At 41.6% G+C, this 7,425-nt stretch overlaps 1 long non-coding RNA gene across 2 annotated transcripts; it reads right to left on the minus strand.

Moving 5' to 3' along the window:
• Positions 1 to 2,861: 2,861 nt before the first annotated feature.
• LOC147973081 (uncharacterized) lies at positions 2,862 to 7,031 on the minus strand. 2 transcript variants are annotated; one of them, XR_015602759.1, is made up of 3 exons: positions 6,760 to 7,031; positions 4,467 to 6,571; positions 2,862 to 3,794 (listed from the first exon to the last, which is right to left on the minus strand). It is a non-coding gene; the product is annotated as an uncharacterized LOC147973081 (long non-coding RNA). The 2 variants fall into 2 exon arrangements; XR_015602758.1 differs by having other exon boundaries at positions 4,467 to 6,397; positions 6,472 to 7,031.
• Positions 7,032 to 7,425: the final 394 nt, after the last annotated feature.

Consider the following 7,425-nt stretch of genomic DNA (forward strand, 5'->3'; position numbering starts at 1 on the left):
AATCATTACCTGTAATTATCCTCACTATATTCTTTTCTGTGGTATTATGCAGGATGAAGATTTATGAAATGAAAAAAGGTGAACGCTATGGCATTGGGTTCGTTGACCCAAATACCATTAATGAATACACATGGAAATTATATCCATATTACGAAAAAAGTGTAGAGGAAAGCATGCTAGAGTTCTTCAAGCGCCTCAAATACAATGAAGATATACTACTTCCTTACAACTTCGAGTGAGTCACACTGTCTTGTACTACAAATTCTATTTTTGCCTACTAGCTAGCTACATGTTTTTGCTTACATATGCCCGCTTAATTAAGACATGCAAACGTGTGTGCATGCAGATTTCACTGGATCTTGTTAATCATTAAAGTTGATGAAGGAACATTTGAAGTACTAGACTCACTACTTAAGAAAGCAAGTGACTACACCATCGTGAAGGGGATAGTCAACAGGTAATTTCAATCATTATTAACTATATCTCGGCCTATTTAATTAGTTCGTCATTTCCTGATAACAACTATTTAATAACCCATTTATTCATTTTCTTTGTCGGCGGGCAGGGCTTGGGCAAAGTTCATCAGGGCCACTCCAGGACCATGGAAACAAAATATGAAATGGTATCGACCCCAGGTAAGTAATTAAGTAGTACTAGCTAGCTGCCATCTCTTTAATTATCATGCTTGATTAATTATTATATGATCAAATTTCATTCTCGTAAAGGCCCTGAAGTAGGCGCCGGGGAATAATCTGTGTGCATACTATGTTTGCGAGAACATTCGCATGATGGCGTCCAAAAGGAGAAGATCTCAAAGACAGGAGTGGGTACGTTTGTCGGAACACTATTCACAATTTTTACACCATTATCGATATCTAGTCACACAATTAATACACATGCATATTGATCTCCTTCTTAACAGTTCAAAGAGGTGCGGGAGAAGCTCCTACCAGAGGACCGCATAGAAGCAATTCAAGAGGAAATAGCGGGATTTTTGCTCGACCAGGTCATAGATCCCAAGGGAGAATACTATTACCCGCTACCGCCCCCATGAACCACTTCCAATTGTTATCGTGCTCCGAAGGCACCAATTAGGCTAATGCCACTGGCTCCGAAGGCATCAATTAGGAGAAATTGTAGATAGCTAGCTAATTATATATATATACATGTGTGTATATATGTGTGAATTAATTAATGGTGGTTGTGAGACATTCGATGATATATATATATAGGGTCGCGCTATTCGTTGCTCAAGGTGAAGAATTGTTATTTCTCACCCCAGCCATCCCCAAGGAACGTAAGGAGGTAAAATTACACCCTGAAAAATGGAACCGGTCTATGTTCTGGAGCTACAAAAGAAACGCAACAAACAAAGGTTTAGATGTAAATTTATCTCACACACGGGTGGCCCGGTACCAAAAAAGCCTCAGCCTTGCGAGGTAATTTTTACCTCACGCGAAAAACACCCCATGGATCGTGGGAGGGCTCTACATTCTCCACACCATCTCAACCAGGTCACCTCCACTATCCGGACCCGTTCCTCGTGCAGCCATAGCGGTTCTTCTCCGGATGCCAGCGGAGCAGGTTAGTCTATCCCTATGTTGGCGTGCCGGCTCCGGTGTCTGGGCAGAAGGGGAGGAGGTCGTCCCACAGCGGGATACCGTCTAACGGAAGCAGCGGCGCCAAGTCTTACAGGGTCGCACTCTGCGGCGTCGGCGCTCTCCACGAGCTCCACTATTGTATTGTCTCCTAGCCTCACCTCCCTGATTGAATCTGGATCTAGATATTTCATTGGCGCTGTTGAGTAGTCATGTTCCAGTTATCATCGGCCTCCTCTTCAAGCTGGTCACGATCGACCTCCTACTTAATTGTAAGTTGTGGCCGGCTCCTTCAAACGTGGCTGCCTCCACCCCCCTAGTGACATCCGTACCTACTTTTGATAAACTGAAGCTCCTTTGTGTATTCAGAGTGCATCAGATTTTTTTTGTCGTGAGTTGTTATATAAGCAGTGGTGCTAATTAGTGCACTCTTCAAGAATCACTTGTCCCTGTTGTAATGAGAGCAGAACGAGGTGCCCATGTTATGTGAAATAAAAATGCTTATGTTAAGGTCTTATAAGATTAGAACAAGTCGATGCATGTATCTTTTTGAAATTAGTGACAAAGGTATCAATAGCTCATTTTGTTGTGGGAGCGCCGCTGAACATTCAACTGTTTTTTTTGTGTTGTTTTTTAGAAGTTTTCATATAATGTCTGAAGGCTTAAGTGATTCTTAGTTCATACAATGACCTTGTTCTTGCTGCGTTTCAATTTTGTGTGCTAATCTGATTTTGAGTTCTCTTGGTTTAATTAAGAACCAGATCAATATTTTCTAGGTAAAGTTGAAGCTTTATTGATACAGGAAACCATTACAATTATTTTACGCAACACTTTCTACAGGCTCCGACGCATGCAAGGTCCAAATAGAACCAGACCCTCAAACTCTAATCTCAAAAAGGAAAATTCTTTAGTTTTACATGGTGTCACAGTGTTGCAACTGGACATGACAGGCAACTCTTGACCAACGTGTTCCTAAAATGCTGACTTCAGATGTTCACTCTGACAAATTATTGATGCAGAGAAATAATGAGCTTCTGTCAGTTTTGCATGTTAACAAATCTTGCTTGTTATTAATATCTATCAATTTTCTCTGTGAGAATTACAATTTTGCATATTTCCCAACTGTATTCTCTTGATACGAAGGGCATGGATAATACAGATCAAAATTTCCTTCTCTTCCGCATGCAACTTCAGATATATGTCTTTTATACATGTCATTTAGCTGGTGAGATCTGCATCTTTGCTTTGTAGGTGGCAAGTGAATCAAGTAATTTAGTACGGACTAATAAATTGCAGAGGGCGGGGGGCACAGATATAGCATCACCAGGAAGCATGTGGAGTGGTGTAGCGGCAATGGCGGGTTGCTCGTGCCACTTACGAGAACGAGCACAACCACAACCATGTGCAGCTACTCCATCTGTCGATGCTTGCGTGCAATCAGAAGCTTGACTAAAGCCGTGCCAATGCCAGAAGAAGATAGAAGAATTCTGAATCCTAATGCCATGGAGGACCATGGCATTCAGTTGGACTTAGGTTATTCAGTCTAACAAGATCTGGATAGAACTGAAATTTGTAACGGGAAGACAGATTTCACCATCGTGTTATCCTGGTAGCAAAGTGTCTTGTTCAGTGTATCTGAGAAAAAAAATGTTGCTTTCTTGGTCTTGGATTCATGATCTGCAGTTTCCTCCGGTGTTCTACACAACAAGTTGTCTACCGGACCACATTGTGTGTTCTACTCATTAGCAGTAGACCACACAAAAAATTTCCTGAGCGTTGTTGCCAAGACATAAAAATGACATGACTACATCGGTGTAACAATGAACAAAGATGATCCGAGTTTACATAAAAATTACAGAGCAATAAGTTTGATTCATTGCTTGACAAAGTAGCACGTACAAATTCAATCTATAGAGAAAACTAAGTTCCTCTCGTCCTTCTCGAGATGGGCAGTGGTTCAGCCATGACAAACTGCGGACACTGGATTTCGAATTAGAGGTTACAAAACCACATTGGATGACCCTACAGTTTTTGTTGTATCTCCAGTTAGCCTTTATAACATCCACGTCTGGATGACCCTACAGTTTCAGCAAAGGTTATTGAAAAGGTTCCAGGGCCTGGACAATAGTTACATGTACACGTATATTGCAGCTCCTCGTGACTTCTCCGTCGTGTTTCCAAGGACAAAAATGTAAGCTGAAAAGAGAAGCATTAGTTTGAAAGGTAATCTTCATAATCCATCAGCCACATGTTACAAGGAACTACATAAATATTAGAAAAAATAAATAAATATTAGACAGAAATAAATAGACGATTATCTATGGCAGTGGTAAAAAGTTCCCAAGGACAAAGAAAGTAATCATATTTCAATAGATAGCTCTGAAAAATCCAAAGAATGTGTTAACGATGAACAACAACACCGACCATTCCCTAAGCACTTGACGACAACAATAGATACCTCTGTAATACACATTCAACTGTATGTATAGTTTGTACTTTTTATAGGTGCGTGTTTTGTACTCTTAGAAGTTTCTTCATTGGCCTTCTCAATGTACTGTGAGGTGACAAAACACTCATGCAACCAGAATAATATTTCCTGTTCAATCCTACTAATACAACTCGATGCTTTACAAAATTCCAATATCATGGAGTGGAGATACATCAATAGGAAGGTCTATCATCCGTAACACTTATTCAACTGTATCATAGCTACACCACCAAAGACTATCTAAATGCTACCAAAAACACTCATGTCCCCGAGATACATAATTGTTCTACAAGGGGGATTTTTTTCCTATAGAAGTTGCAAATAATAAATTGATCAACAATATTAGGCATATAATTACACATTCTAAAACAGAATACTACCTAACTTGAAAGCTGATTACTGTCGAACTTGATCTTCAAGCAGCTTAATTTGCAGGTGACCAGAAATTTTACATCAACTTATCTATTCAGCAATCTCTCCAGCGACTGAAACATTATTATCCATGGGTTGTAAGCCTGTAAACAACATAGTATCCTATTAATAGTACTGTACCCTTTAGGTTCACTTTTCTTCTAACCAAAACATGAATATTTCTTCTGGTTATTAAAGACGAAGACATTGCTCTGTAATTCTCTATCCCTCATACATTAACCGTCATCCGCTTGAACAGATACCTGAAAAACAGAATATTTTCAGTTCTTAGAAGTATACGAATAAAAGGAGGCCACCAACAAAGAAGCACATATAACACTTAGGGCCCATTCGGAAGCTCTCTCGCTTCCCAAGTGGCCAGCTTCTCGGCCAGCCAGCTTCTCACGGGAGGTGATAAGCGTTCGGCAGCAGCGGCAGATTCTGCTCCATCAACATGGGCCAGAGAGGAGAGGACCCCATAGTCAAATCACCCTGCGAGGACGCTGGTTCGCTCCGCTCATATCGAATCGTTACGCATGCCACTTCGGAAGGGCATTGGGATGTAATAAAGAGCAACTTCTGCTCCTGGTTTTCACGAAGCTTGGGCTGGAGTAGCTCCAGAAAATTGCACTGCGTCCAGAATTGCTCCGCGGAGCAGGCTTCTTGAAGCTGCCGGTGTTCGGCCAGCTCCTCGCCCGCTTTCGGAGAAGCGCGGAGCCGGAGCACTTCTGAACAGGCCCTTAAAGGATTAGCAGGCTTCGGTATCCTAAACTGGAAACAATGTCAAAATCAAAGATATCATAGAGGGATTTTGGATGCACGAAATTTATCGGAATCACATGAACCCATAACACGCTGGCTCCATGGTATGAATCAAAAATATAGAGAGAAATAAGATAAACAGGCCAAACTCTGTAATCACTGTTTCAATGCACACTAAACCATGTCTTTTATCAAGTTGTGTGAGGTACAACACTGGAAGTCATCATATTGAACTAGACATTGTCTGGCACCAAAGAGTCATCAAAATGAAACACATAATTGACCAGGCACACATAATTACTTGCCAAAAAAGTACATTCCAATATGATTTATGCTACAAAAAACAAACAACCTGAATGAAAAATGAAAAGTTATTGTTATAGAAGATTTTTTTTCCTGGACTAAGGGCGGGTTAAAAAATTAGCAAAGTTTGACAGGCTTGATGAGGGTCATGGTCCACCTCATGGTAACTAAAATAAATCTAACTCAGCTTCCATGAATATTGAAAAGCTAGGAGATGGTCCGTGTATACCAACAAATGTTTCCAACCAGCCACATACAAAAATCTAGCGTACCATATGGATTCAGCCACATTCACGAGCTAATGTACAAATTCTGATAGACAAGGTAAGAGATATGGGGCCAACAAAAAATAGGAGCATGTACAAGAAATACATATTCCAAACTTGCATGCGACATCGATTGCATCGCTTGTTTACATCGACGTAAAATAGGAGCACATCCAGCTATATCCTTCTGTTCAGTGTGTATCAACAGATCAAAACTACAAATAAATAGGTGCTTAACCATTTATCATTCGCCTTAAGCTCGGTGTAAAAATGTGAGAAGCAAACCTGAGAAAGTTTAGTGTACTGCAAGTTTATGTCGTGCTTTCACAGAAGGTTAGTGCTTCTATGAATTGGATAAGGAAAACCATATTCTGCATCTTGCCATTCGCTAGTTGCTACCATGTCTCACTAGAGAGTTCTGCAGCCTCACTGTAGTGTTCAGGACGAGTCAACGTTTAAGAAAAGACACATTCATGTCCTTTAGCAAGATCCTTGAATCAAAAAGTTTAAATTTCAATCTATTCAGAGGTAAGATCAGCCCCGATGACAGTGTTTGAAGGACTGGAAACCTAACAAAACGGTATAGGGAGTTAGTGAGATTGTGCATTAAGATAAAACTTAATTGGGCTTGAATGATTTGTACTTCTTATTCGGGAGTGATTTCTTCGTTGCTCGCAGCATTCATCTCGTTCTTTCAAATTTTCTTGTGTTTTATCCTTTATGGTTTCCTTCAGTGCCTTCTTCTACAACAAAGCAGATGCAACATAATTAATGGGATGACCATCCTAAATATAGTAGCAGCATCCCAACTCCACTCTAAGTGAAAACGGTTGGACATGGCTCTTTGTTTTTCATACTAGTGGAGCTCCAGGGAAGAAAGAAGGAACAATTCATCCAAAACAGAGAGGAAAATAGGAAACAGGGCTATCACCTTTGGCTGGATCGAAGAAGATACTAATGTTGTTCCTCCGCATCGTTGAGCTTCTCCTCTTCTTCTCCTCCTGCATGATTTCCACCTCCTTCAAATGATCCCACAATCGAGCGAAGGTCTACTCCATCACCCCCTCAAACACGCAAGCTCCCCTCTTTTCTTTCATCTCCTTTCTTGGTCTACTTCCTCTTTCTTTGTCCATCCTCAAAAAATCAAGAACCCTAACCCTAAAAATTCAGAAATTCATGGAGGAAAGGGGAAGGAATAAGAGGAGGGAGACCTTAACGGTGAGAATACCTCCGGCGGCGTACAGGGACGCCGGAGAAGGTCGTTGCCGTCGCCGAGCTCGCACTGTATCGCCGCACTGCCCAATTCGCCTCCTGATCGCTACCCCATGAAGAGGGAAAGGGGGGAGTACTCCACGTACGAGAGGCAAGTAGCCCTTGTCTCCGGGTCGTCCCTCCGGCACCATCGCCGTCACTGCCGCCGCCTCGACAATCGTCGGAGAGGAGGGTCCGGGGAGAGAGGGACGGTGTCGAGCCCATCCGCACTAAAGTGAAACCGCCGTAGCTGATTAGAAAGGATATAGGTGTTGGGGAGTTGGCTCCTCCTACGGTCCTACTGTACCAGTCAAGCGCTCCTACAAACATAAATTTACAGCAGTGG

Source organism: Triticum urartu, chromosome 5A (genome assembly GCF_056163025.1).
Source record: "Triticum urartu cultivar PI428250 chromosome 5A, HENAU_Tu73, whole genome shotgun sequence".
Lineage (NCBI taxonomy): Eukaryota > Viridiplantae > Streptophyta > Magnoliopsida > Poales > Poaceae > Triticum > Triticum urartu.